The sequence below is a fragment of the Microtus pennsylvanicus genome, chromosome 17, assembly GCF_037038515.1.
Source record: "Microtus pennsylvanicus isolate mMicPen1 chromosome 17, mMicPen1.hap1, whole genome shotgun sequence".
Lineage (NCBI taxonomy): Eukaryota > Metazoa > Chordata > Mammalia > Rodentia > Cricetidae > Microtus > Microtus pennsylvanicus.
This window is the reverse complement of record NC_134595.1, coordinates 2888601-2901873: the sequence shown is the minus strand read 5'-3', so window position 1 is coordinate 2901873 and position 13273 is coordinate 2888601. Positions and strand designations below refer to the sequence as shown.

At 38.1% G+C, this 13273-nt stretch overlaps 1 protein-coding gene across 3 annotated transcripts in view; it reads right to left on the bottom strand.

Moving 5' to 3' along the window:
- Pard3b (par-3 family cell polarity regulator beta) overlaps nt 1–13273 on the bottom strand; it is a 1014383-nt gene that overhangs the window by 532551 nt on the left and 468559 nt on the right. The gene's annotated exons all lie outside the window — the stretch shown is intronic.

The window sequence follows — 13273 nt, the reverse complement described above, 5'->3', positions numbered from 1 at the left end:
CATTATGTGGTTAGCAAGAAACCTTGCACTAGAGAAATTCCCAGGAATCCACAAGGATGACCCCAGCTAAGACCCTAAGCAATGGTGGAGAGGGTGCCTGAATTGGCCTTGCCCTGTAAGATTGATGACTATCTTAACTGTCATCATAGAACCTACATCTAGCAATTGATGGAAGCAGATGTAGGGAACCACATCAGAGCACTGGGCTGAGCTCCCCACGTCCAGTCAAAGAGAGGGAGGAATAAAAATATGAGGAAAGAAGTCAAGACCATAATGGGGACACCCACTGAAACAGCTTACCTGAGGTAATGGAAGCCTTCCAACTCCTGCCTGACAGTGAGGGAACCAGCATAGGACCAAACTAGGGCCTCTGAATGTAAGTGACATTGTATGGCTGGGGTAGACTGTGGGACCACAGACAGTGAGATCTGGATTTATCCTTACTACTTGTTCTGACTTGTTGGAACCCATTCTCTTTGGAGTGATACCTTGCTCAGTCTAGATGTAGTGTGGAGGGCCTTAGTCCTGCCTCAAAGCAACTGCTAGACTTTGTTGACTCCCCATGGGAAGCCTTACCCTCTCTGAGGAGTGGATGGGAGATGGGATGTGAGTAGAACTGGAATTGGCATATAAAATGAGAGAAGAAAGTTTTTTCCTAATAAAATTTTTCAAAAGTATTTTAAGTGTGTGAGTATGTATGCCTTCACACGAGCACAGCCATGATGTGGGAGGGTCTTCTGTTTGTGTTGATTTCATTGGTTAATAAAGAGACTGCCTTGGCCCATTTGATAGGCTAGCCCTCAGGTGGGTGGAGTAGACAGAACAGAATGCTGGGAAGAAGGGAAGTGAGCCAGACGCTATGCCTCTCCTCTCTGCAGCAGATGCCATGGAACCAGCCAGCAGGTCAGACATGCTGAATCTTCCCTGGTAAGCCACCATCTCATGGTGCTACACAGATTATTAGAAATGGGTTAATCAAGATGTGAGAATTAGCCAAGAAGAGGCTAGATATAATGGGCCAGGCAGTGTTTAAAAGAATACAGTGTCCGTGTTATTATTTCCAGGGCTAAGCTAGCCATGTGGGAGCTGGGCAGGACGAAAAGCAGGCCTGCCCGCTGCTCCTTCTACACAGCTACCCTCTGAGGTCAGAGGTATTGGATCCCCTGGGAGATACAGACGGTTGCCACTTTCTGACATGGGTGCTGGGAACTGAACTCGGCTTCTTTGCTAGGGCAGGGTGTGCTCTTAACCACCAAGTCACATCTCTAGTTCCAGTGAATTCTCCCTTAAGTTTTATTGAATGGACGAGTGTGCACCAGAACTGTTCTCACAGTCCTATCTGAGGAACACGCTTTTCCTTAACTTCATGAAAATACCAAACCAATAGAGAGTATAAGCAGTCACTTGGTTAAATGTCAGTTCACTGTAGTTTTAAGTACCTGATTATTTTCCCAAATATATTTTAATGAATGGTAAGATCAATAGCAAGAAATCACTTAAAAATTTGAAGAGAATAATTTTCAAATCAACAAGAGATCACTTACACAATGCCACACAACACACAAAATAGGTCCTCAAAGAAAAAAAATAAGGAAAGTATTTCTAACCCACACTTCCTTCGATTTCATTTGACTCCAGTTGGGCTGGAGTTTCTGCCACAGCCCCATGTCCCAGTCATGGCCATGGCTAACCAGTACTGTGACCTCACAGTTTTATGGAGCCATCATGTTGCACAGAGAAGCATATGCTCCTTGCAGATGAGGGATTTTAAAGCATGCAGTGACCGAAGCTCTTCTCTTTGTATACTGAGTGTACTCGGTGGAAAGTGAGTTCGTGACTTCTAATGGCAAGCCCAGCGGATGTACATTTCAGCATCTGGCAGCAGAGGGAATCGTACCAAGATGCAAGACGTGTGTGCACACAGATGCAAATGTCTACAGGTTAGTGCCTGTGCATGTCAGACGACAACTTCTGCTGTTCATCGTCAGACGCCACCTACCTTGGTCCGTTGGTGCTCTTGTTTGCTTGGGTAAGGCATGGTCTCTTGCTGGCTAGGAACTCACTAAAAAGCTACCAGGCTGGCTAGACTGCAAGCTTTAGGAATCCACTGTCTCTGCCTCCCAGTGCACGTTATCATATCAGCGAAGTGATGCGTGTTTGTGTCTAGGCACAAGTATTCAGCACTGAGGTTAAGGAAGGTTGTAGGTTTTGCACTATTCTGAGTGATTTGCTTTATGGTGTTAGTGGCGATTGCTAGAAATCTGATGGACACAGAGAGCTGAGACTGAGAAAGCAGACGAAAGCTACAATGGGAATAGTGTAAGTCAGTAAATCTTTTATTGATATGATGTGAATTTATTTTACTGTTTTTCCAGATTTTTGGCTCGAAAAATAATAAAATTTGAGAGTTATTTTTTAATTAGCATACATCTTTCTTCCTATACTTTTTGTCCCCCTTTTTTTTTTAGCATCATAGATTGGACTCAGGGCCTCACACAGGCTAGACCAGCATAAGTATTGCATGCTCTGCGTCTTTCTCTGCATGCTTACAGTTATGGCCCACATGGTATGAAATTGGGCCATTAGCAAAACTGTTTTCCCATTATTTTTCAAACCAATTCAGTCATTTTTGAAAACCAGTTTATCACATTTCACTCATTATTTTACAAAGCAGTACGCCAAACTATTTACTTCCTCTGCCTTCACCTGAATAATTCAATCTTCACTGTACCCATGCATCCGGACTTCATGTCTTATCTTAATTGATTTCCTCAATTAAGCTCAAACCTATCACATTTTGATTTTTCAATAGAAAGGCACTTACTGCACAACTGTCAAACGCACCAGTGAGTGTGCGTCCGTCATTATCTTTCGTCTCCAACAGGGTATTAGTGAGAACTTCCAGTGAGGAGGTCTTCCTGGAAAGACTGGCGAGCAGCCCAAGGCCTACACTTGCAACGCCGCAAACTCAGTTGTCACTTCGTTTGCAGCTGAAGCTCTTTAGGACAAAAGGCTCTGAGTCATGTTCATACGAATGCCTTTGCATAAAAATACCCCTAACTTTAGAACTGCTGTGGACTGGAATAATTAGCTTAACCCTGTTGACTCCTCTATTTTCTGATGTCATATTTGAAGCTGCATATTCAGAAGTTTCTGTGTATAAATTAGGGTCAGTATATGACACCCATGTGGAATCATAATGGAGTTGTTCTGTTTCTTTCTACCCCAGTAATCAGTATTGCTGCAAACCTGAAAGAGTTATTTTCTGAATGCTGTTAATGGGGATACGTGGCTTTTGAAAGGTCTAGTACGAACATTGATGAAAAAACACCTATTCCTGGTCACTATCCCATAAAAAATCACCTCCCTTCAACGCCTTTCACTTTTTCTTTACTTTTATATAAGACGGTATCTTAAAACATATTCCTGACTGGATTTTCTTTATTACTGAATGTAGCAATAAATGTAGGTTTTATGACATGTAGAGGCCTAGTAAAAGTTTTACCATTTTTGTCTGTAATTCTGAAGAGAGCAAGAGAAAAAAATTAAAGATCAAATGGCATGCTTGATTTTATATATATATATATATGGGGCTAGATGCGCTATAAAAAGCCAAGTTCATAGCCCTCCAGTTTAGGGACCACTGACATAAAATGGAGAAATGAAGCAGCTAATTTATACTTTATATCTACAGGATGGACAAAGAAGGGTGAGCGTTTTAATTAACAAAACATGTTTTTGTGAGTTTGTTTAAGTTGAAATTAAAGATATGAAAAGGGAACTCAGATCTATTCCCCAAACACAGACTGTCTTCCAACTTCAGCATCGATGCATTTTTAAGCTAAGACATTTCCTTTTGTTTTTATTATTAATAATTTCCTCATCAAAGGAGAATTTTAAAAACATGAGAAAATGGAAAAAATAAAATGCTTAATTAATTTTGACAGCAACTGTATTAATATAAACTGTTAAATTCCCTTGTAAGACTGTAGGCAGTGAGGCTGGAGGAGGCCTGCCAACAATGCCCATATCTAAGATCTAAATTTCAATTATCTGCTGTATTTGCAACACCAAGCTCTACAATGTGCCAAAAGGGATGGCTTAGTAGCTTTGCATGTGGTTCTGAATTGCTGCATTCTCTAATTGCACAGTATAATTCAACCCTAGTTCTTATTGGTCCTGGGTATACAGAATAGGCAAAAAAGTCATTTGTGAGCCATTCACCCAGGGAGTTTTATGCCTCATTCATCCAGGGAGTGGCTGGCTCCTAAATCATTTCTTCTCTTTTATATAAATTCACCAAACTCTCTACTGTATACTGTAGGCAGACTAATTTTCCTCTTCATATTTTAGGAGTCCCCTCCCCATCCCCAATTTCACACAGAACCATGGACAAAATAGTAAGGGATAAATTACTTTAAAAGAGAAATATATGTCATAACTCAAATGTGATCCTCTTAACCACAAATATCAAGTCACAGCCAATGGCCAAGACTGGCATGAAATGAAGTCCAACGATCCAGAGCAATGTGAACTGGGTTTCTGGCCTCTCAGGTCTGACTCACTTAGCTGTGCACTCACTCCTCGTCTCTCGAGTCCTCTGGGCATCTTCTCAGAGAGGCCCCATGAGCTCATGTAAAGAGCACTCCTCCGTGTGCATATACCTGCACTATAGCGCTCTCCAAAGAGCTGAGCTTCAATGCCTATTTTCTGAAGTGCATTATTTTTGTAATATTTACTGTCACCCGGGGGAAAAACAGTAGGGCATATTGAAGTCAGCAAATTAAGTGAGATTAGAAATGCCATAATTAATTATGCTAGCTCTCCATCACATGAAGGGCCGGAATCTGCGCTGAGGGATAGTATTCTGCTCAGAGCGTAATAAAGGCGGGTGACAAGAACAGCCATGCGCTCCGTGTCAACAACACGGCCCTACAGGTTCTGAAGCACGAGGACTGACTCGCTTTGGTTCCCCGTTCTCTGCAGTGAATATTTCAGACCATATTTTGAAGCTTACTTTACAACTTACCCTCTCATATCATGGGCCAAGATGACAATTTACATTATCTCAAAAAAGTAACTTATATAAATGAGATACTAGTAGAAAAGTTCAGTTACGTTTTATTCCCAGATTGAACATGGAAAATGCAACACTTTGCAGTATAATTCAAATGTGTATATAAATATACAAAAATATAAAGATAGTAAAAAAAGATTTGAGGATCAGTAATTTAAAAGGAAAATAGGAAATATTTTAAACAATGACAGCCTTAAGGAAATGGACAAGGGATTGAAAGCCAGCAGTTGGAGTTTAAAATACACACTGTCAAGAGGAAGAAATGAAGGATAAATGTAGACGTTTATTTGAAACAATAAACTGGGAGCTGGGCTGCTGTAGCTCAGTGGGAGAGTATCTGCCTAGCATATACAAGGGCCTAGATTTGATCCTAAACACTACCAAAACAAAATAGTGAATTATACATAAAACAATAACACCATGGGTAGTTTACAGTGTAGTATATAATGATGCTTTGTAACAGCAAAAGCCACTTTTATCTAAAAATAATTCCACTTAACTTGTGTTTAAATGAGTCTTGTTTGAATAAGAGCATTTTTTCTTTAAGAAAAAACCATTTCACAGATTTTTTCCATTGTTTAAAATGAGAGAATTAAAAGCAGAGTTTCTCAAACTATAAAAAGTAAAACCCAGCAAAAACCTTTTCCAAGAAACAAAGTGATTTGTTTTATAGTGGAAGAGTGATAGAGATTGTTCATAAAATCATGACAGAGGTGAGAGACTCAAAGTCAAAGGCCACAAGACAGACCGGCAACATGAAGTTAAAAAAAAAGAAAAAAATTGCATAACTATACTACCATCAGATAATAATAAATAAAATATTGTGAGTAAACTAAATTGCCATCAATTATATAATAGCCAATACACAGTCTAGAGATAGATAAAATTACTGCCCACTGTGCTAACAACACAGCCTGGGGAAAGAGGTAGGAGAGAGAGGCTATGATCAGGAGGAGATCAGGAAATCTACCATCACCATGGAGATTTTAACCCACATTCTCAATAATCAGTAGCTTTTGTTGTGTAAGAGACAAGAAGTATTTGGACAGAACAACATAAACACTTTATAGGAAGGATATAGGAACTGGCGTCTGTTATTTTCCTGAGTAATTAGAAACATAAAAAGAACAAATGAAGAGAGGAAAATATATGGAAATCTGACAACATGATAGGAAATAAATCATGATGAATAAATACTAAGATTATACATGTTCTATGACCATAGTGTGTATATTTAAATGAGAATCAATATTGAAACTACACACATGCTGGGAAATAAATAAAGTATGTTATCTAAATAACTCATATATGAAAGAGCAAGACGGAAATTCAGAAAGACTTTGGACTCTATGATCAAAAGCATGAAAAGATAAATTCCAATATTAAAATGAGAAGAGTAGTAGATGATAAAACCATCAAGGTAGGAGAATGAGGGTTTTATAAAGAAAAGGTTATCCAGCAGAAGCCAGCTAAGAGTTAAGACACAGGAATCTCTAAGATGTGAGTCAAAGAAGTCCACACCCCCCCGTCCCCCAAAAAATCAGGCCAAAAGAAAGAATCCAAAATCCAATATCCAGTGCTAGATCTACTACAAAAAATCCAGGAAATGAAGAAGTGAGTTAGTTACTCCATAGACTGTCCTCTGATAAGGTTAACCACTGTACAGGACTTAAATTATGAAAGAAAACTTGAGAGAAGTGAGTTATAAGTAAAGAATACTAAAAGAATGAATAGGCAACTGAACATTTTAGACCTGACTGCAAAGAAACTTTGCAGAGATATCTGAGGAAGTTGTAATAGGGAGGGCATCAGTTGGTACTTAAAGTTTGATGATTAATTGTGCGGCTTGTGATGTCTGCATTAAAGTTTGATGATTAATTGTGCGGCTTGTGATGTCTGCATGATGATTCTGCTTGAGTTTCTTTCTTCAGAAGCTACTGAGGGATTTACATGTAAATGTCATGACGCGAGGAAGGGGTTTGCAATATTAACACAAATTAAAATGAGGGAGGGTGGGTTAAGTGATGTCCTGTTCAGGGCAGAAGATTGCTCCCCACTACCTGGATGTTTCTTCCATTAATCTACTTTTCCATACGCTTAAAAATTTCCATGACCAGGTAAAGCTTTAAAGTTGAAAGAAGAGAAGGATGAATGGGAGGGAGGAAGGAAGAACTCAAAATTAAAGGGCAAACATTATTTCTGGGGGAAAAGATGAATATAAAAATAAGAAACCAATGAGATAGAAGATACAACCGTGTTGAAACCATGATACTGACACCTGCGAAAGAGGCCAGGTCACTGAGTGCTTTATTCATATATGAGTTATTTAGATGCCACCCACATCTTGTTTGCATATCACAGAGCTTAGCATGGTCATTTTTAGGGACTTATTTCTTTTCTGACCCTTTCTTTTTCTTGAGATCATTTGTATGCTATGTGTGTGATATGGACATGTTGGGATGTGATATGTGTGTGTGTGTGAGTACACACATGTCTACAATCGTATGTATAAGAATGTGTACACACGGTCCACAGTGCACTGTGTATGGAGGTCAGAGGACTTCGGCCGTTAGCCTTTATCTCCCATCTTCTGAAAGAGGTTGGTTTTGTTTGTTTGTTTGTTTTCATCAGTGAGGATTGCTGGCCCTCAAGCTGCTGGAGATTCTCCTGCCTCCACCTTTCAGTCTTCCTATAGGAGCAGCAGGATAATGAATGCCTGCTACCACAGTGGCTTCATATGGGCTCTGGGGATTTGGAATCAGGCTGTTAAACTGTCATGGCCAAGGCTTCACCCACTGGGTTATTTCCCCAGCCATAGAGCACTGTTTTATGTTGATGGGGATGCGAGTCCTCTGAAAATTAGAATATTATTTTATAGACCTATGGGGCTTTTTTCTCCTTTCTTCATCAATGGAGATATTTTAATTTTTAGTTTAATTTACCCTACAATTATATATCTAATGGATTATTTTAATTTTTCTTAGAGTTTAATTTTTCTTGGAGTTCTAACTTTTCTTAGAACTCCAGTAAGAAATTTTCCCTTCAAGTAAACGTCTCAGAATTATCTGTCTGAGGATATTTACTGTAAATTCTTCTAAATGAAATATCTAAGCTATAACTTTAAAAAAAATTAAAGCAAGCAAAAAGAAAATGTATAAATAAAAGTGGAAATCAAAGTGGTAGAAAATGGATACACACTAGAGAAAAAATAAAATAAAAAGCTTAGTTTCAGAACTGCACTATTTAAGAAACAAGAGAAAAAGCTCTAAATTTCAGTTCCAGAAATAATAGAAGCAAGCGTCAGTAGAAATTCCACAGACAGTGCAGGAGAAATATTATATATGCCAATAGTATATTTGGCCACCTAGATGAAGTAGTTCAATCTCTTGAAAGACAGTAATTATCAATAATGGCCCAATAAAAATGGAGGTACTTAATGGGTTCCATATTATACAAAGAAATTAAATTTATACTTATAAATCTTGTACATAAAGAATACTGGGCCAAGATTACTATACCTTAAACATTTGAGAAATCAATTAAACTAAGGTTACAAAAGTTATTTCAGAAATAGAGAAAACATTCATACTCCTTTTATGAGAATACCATTCCCATGGCACCAAGGTTATATACAGACATTATCTCAGAAAGAAAATCATAACCTCATGAACACAGAGCCCTCATGAACACATATACAAAAATAGAATATTAGTTAAATTAGTTAAATCTAGCCATATGCACATGGGATAATATACCTTAATCAAATGTACATAGGTCTGGAATGTAAGACTGATTTGGTCTTAGGACATCCATCATTGCTCTTTATTAGAATGATAAAGTAACAGCCATACAAACAGGCATTTGATAAAAATGAAATATAATTTCTGATTAAAACTTAGAAGGTTAGGAATAGGTGGAATCTTCTTCAATTGATCTATGAGATAATTTGGCACTAACATTCCTAATGGCAAAAATCTGAATGTGTTCTATAAAGAAGGGGAAGTTTTAGGAATATCTACTCTCAACACTTGTCTTTAACATGATACATTAGGTCATCAATGTTGTCACAAAAAATAAGAGGAGGGGAAAGAGGATCAGGTTGCAAGTCTATAAATGAGTTTTAGATGTAAAGCCATTTCCTTTCTAAAGAAATACAAGGTATGGATGAATGAATAAATGACAATGAATCCCTGTTATATGCCACAGAAAAACTTATGAGTAGACCATATATTTAAATAGGAATAAAAAACATAAGACAAAATCTCAAAAGTAAGAATATGATAGTCATGATTTTGGCATAGAAAGGACATTAAATAAGATACAAAATCACTATTCATAGATAAAATGTTGATAATTTCGACTACATTAATAAAGACTATCAAAAGACATTACATAGAAAGTAGAAAACAGTAACAAGGCAAAGTACAAATAGACTCTACAACTCAGGATTTTGCTAAAGGGATACACAGCGTATCCAAAACTTGATGAAAGAGGAAGTAGCTTGAACAAATCGACCAGAAATATGGTCAAGAGAGCTAGATAAGCATTTATATGGCCAATAAATATATGAAAACGTATTTACCCATATTAGTCAGCAAAGGTACCGAAATAAAAGCTAATTTGAGTCACTATATACTCACTAATGTAGTAGGAGGTGGCTTGTTTGCTTTCTGGCCGTCCAGACTCCCGAAATAGTCACACAGAAACTATATTATATGCAATACTGATTGGCCATTAGTTTAAGCATATTTCTGGCTTACTCTTATATATTAAATTAACCAAGCTGCCTTATTTTATATTTTACCACAAGATTCATGGCCAACCGGCAAGGTTCCAGATGGCAGCTCACGTCTTTCCCCTCTGGTGGCTACATGGCGTCTCTCTGCCTCTTTCTCCTGTCATTCAATTTAGTTTTCCCCACCTAGCTCTACTCTGCCCTACTACAGGCCTATGCAGATCCTTTATTTATTAACCAACAAAAGAAACGTATATACAGAAGTACTCCCTACATCACACTAAGATGTTAACAATGAAGGAAACAATATCAAGCATCGGTAAATGACTCAAAATAACTAAGGATGTCCCTGAAACTGACCAGATTCACTGAGTCCCTCCCTCCTCTATATAAACAGAAGAAACTGCTGAGTGTCATTCTTAGACAAATTGAGCTGCTTAGAAAAGTCTCAGACCAAACTTCCTGGAATAGCAGAGATCAACCAAAAAGCCTAGAAGAAGAAAAGACCAGCTAAACTGCTTAGAAGAAATGAACCAGCCAGCCACACAGCCTGGAAAAGGCTCAGCCAAACTAAGTTCACAGGAAAGGACATCCTCCATTGGGCTTTCTGCTTCTGTGAGCTGTTATCTGGACTGTGGTTGGCTTTAGTGATGTGGCTGTCTTTGAGTCCCTTCTCACCCATATTCTCTAATTAATCCCACTAACACTCACTGGATCACTGAGTTGGACTTTGGTACTATCCATCATCAGTTCCCTATCTGGGGTAAGTAGACATTTGTCCATGTCTCCCCAGGAATGGTGGCACACAACAGATTAGCACTGATTAAAAGGTAGGAGACCAAGATTTAGGTTTATTCTTAAAATCTCTCTACATGGGAAGTAGAAAATGATAAGATCTCCTAAGTAAATTGGGAGCATGGGAACCTTTGGGGAGAGATGAGGGGGAGATGCAGGGAGGGGAGAAGAGAAAAATGTAGAGCTCAATAAAAATCAATATAAAAAGTATCTCTGGAGTTTTAAGGAGGAACCAAGGCCAGGGCTTTGTATACCTATGATGGTTGAAAGGCTCTGATTTCGGCCACGCAGACTCCCTCAGCTCACTGAGCTGAACTTACTGGCTTAGATTGTAAAATCAGAACTGGAAAACCTTAAGAATCTTAAACATACACCAACGCACTACCTGTGATTTGCTAATTCAGGGAGAATTGGTAATTTCCAGAAGGACTAAGTTGCAGCTGTCACTTGGGCTCTTGGATAAGGGTGCCCAGGCAGCTGCCAAGTCTTCAGGAGTCCCTATATTGAAGAAGCTTCACTATGGCTTGCAGCTATGCATGCTGGGAGTTCTGCATGCTCTGTCTGTAGTTTGACTCTGTTTACATGTCCTTTCATCTGTAGAGAATTCAGATTATTGGGTCACTTATGTGGCAATTGCCTTTCCCCAGAGTAGGAAGTCTGCAGGCTGAGTGTTTGTGGTGTTATCAGACAATAATCTCTGTGGACTGGACTCAGTGCCTTAGGGCATCAGGTGAAGCCACGTCTAGCCTTTTCTGATTTAGTCTTAGAGGTCACACAAATTGGCTACACGTCATTGTTACATATGAATCTCTAATCCCAATCTCGATTCAAAAGGAAAGGACTACAGGATGCTTTACACCTACCATACTCAGTTTTGGATTAAAAATTGTAGACTTCATCAAAATATCGCAATTATAACTTAATGAAATCATATTTACTTGGATGTTCTACCTTGGTGGAACAGGCATGTGAACTATAATCAATTCAATATTATTGGGGTGGTAGGAGGCTGGGATTTATAAGGAATAAAAGTAGTCCTTGGCTCATCTTCATAATAGAAGAAATATTCGCTCCCAAAAAGCCCAGAAGAACGTTGTGCATTTAATGAAATACTATGAAGAATGAAAATAAAAGATAAGAAATTAGGTAGAGAGAAGGTAATGAGTTAGAGAAAGGGGAGGAGACACAGGGGCAATGGGTGAGTAATGAAGATTACTATGTGCCTGTATGAAAATGCTACAATAAAAGTCACTATTGTGTAGAATCCATGCTACTAAACATTAAATTCAAATGCTGCGGAGAATGATGAGGTAACAGGCCACGAGTGAACTGGAAACACTGAGTTCACAAGCACACCTACGAGGAAGAAAACTAGATTCTGATCATCCCAGATCAATTACCATCCTCCCAGCTCCTAATTAGCTTTGGTAAAACATTTAACCAAGGAAAAACGCTTTTTAATAAATAAACAACACTTCACTTTTAATTACTTATATTGTCTCATTGGAAAGTCATGTCTATGACACACACACTAACTGATTTCTTGTGTTAAAATCACAACGAAGTCATTTCTAATTATCAAGCCAAGGATCAGCAGCATGAATGTTAATGATGAAATGAGTTTAACTTTTGACAAAAGCAAACAACTACGTTCTATCACCAGGGACATTAGAGTAAGTTGGCTCATGCCTTATTCCTTTATGTGTGTATCCACTCTTAACAGAGACATTTGTATAACCAACTGTCTTTCATACTTTTAAATATAAAATAGGAGCCATGACAGTAATTAGAGGTTGAATATCCTTTATCTAAAATGCCTGGGAGCAGAGACATTTCTGATTTTGAAATTTCTTTTGAGATTTTTGAAATCTTATTAGTACATACATATTGTTGTATCTTACAGATGCAACCAGTGTTTAAATGTATTTATGTTCAAAATAACCTTATATACATATCTTGAAAATACTTTTTGCAACAATTCAAATTATTTTTTATATAAAATAAAGTTCACAGTATGGAACTTTCTATGTGGTATCTTTCTTAGGGTTCAAAAATGTTTCAGGTTTTGTAACATTTTGGACTTTCAGATTACAGATGCTCAGTGTTTAATAGAATATTAGTCTTCAAGAAAGCAGTCTCCTGAATGAGTGTTTGTTAGTCTAACGGAGCAGTCTCCTTTTTTATTTTGCTTTTCTATAGTCAAAAAATACCCAACAATCCTTCCTTCATTGCTATAATACCCCAGTCATTTCTCTACCCATTCTCTATAAGATTCTGGACATGGTTTCCATTTAAATAGATCACAGAATGTTTCATTAAGAATGAAATGTAGGAAGCAGAGGATGACTGTTCACTCCTGGCTTCTTAGGCAAGAGGAATCATTAGCAGAGCTAAAATGAATAATGGGAAATATGGGAAGGAAGAGTGGAGAAGGAGAAGGAGAGAAGATACCAGGGGCCAGCCACCCAGTCACATAACAAGCCATGGTGTAAGAAGGAAAGATATATAGAATAGAGAAAGATGACAGGCCAGCAGCAAAAGATAGTCAGGATAATTTAAGTTACGAAAAGCTGGCTAAAAACAAGTTAAACTAAGGCTGGACATTAGTTTAACTAATTCATAAGGAAAAATAAGAGTCTATGTGATTTACTGAGGAGCTGGGTGCC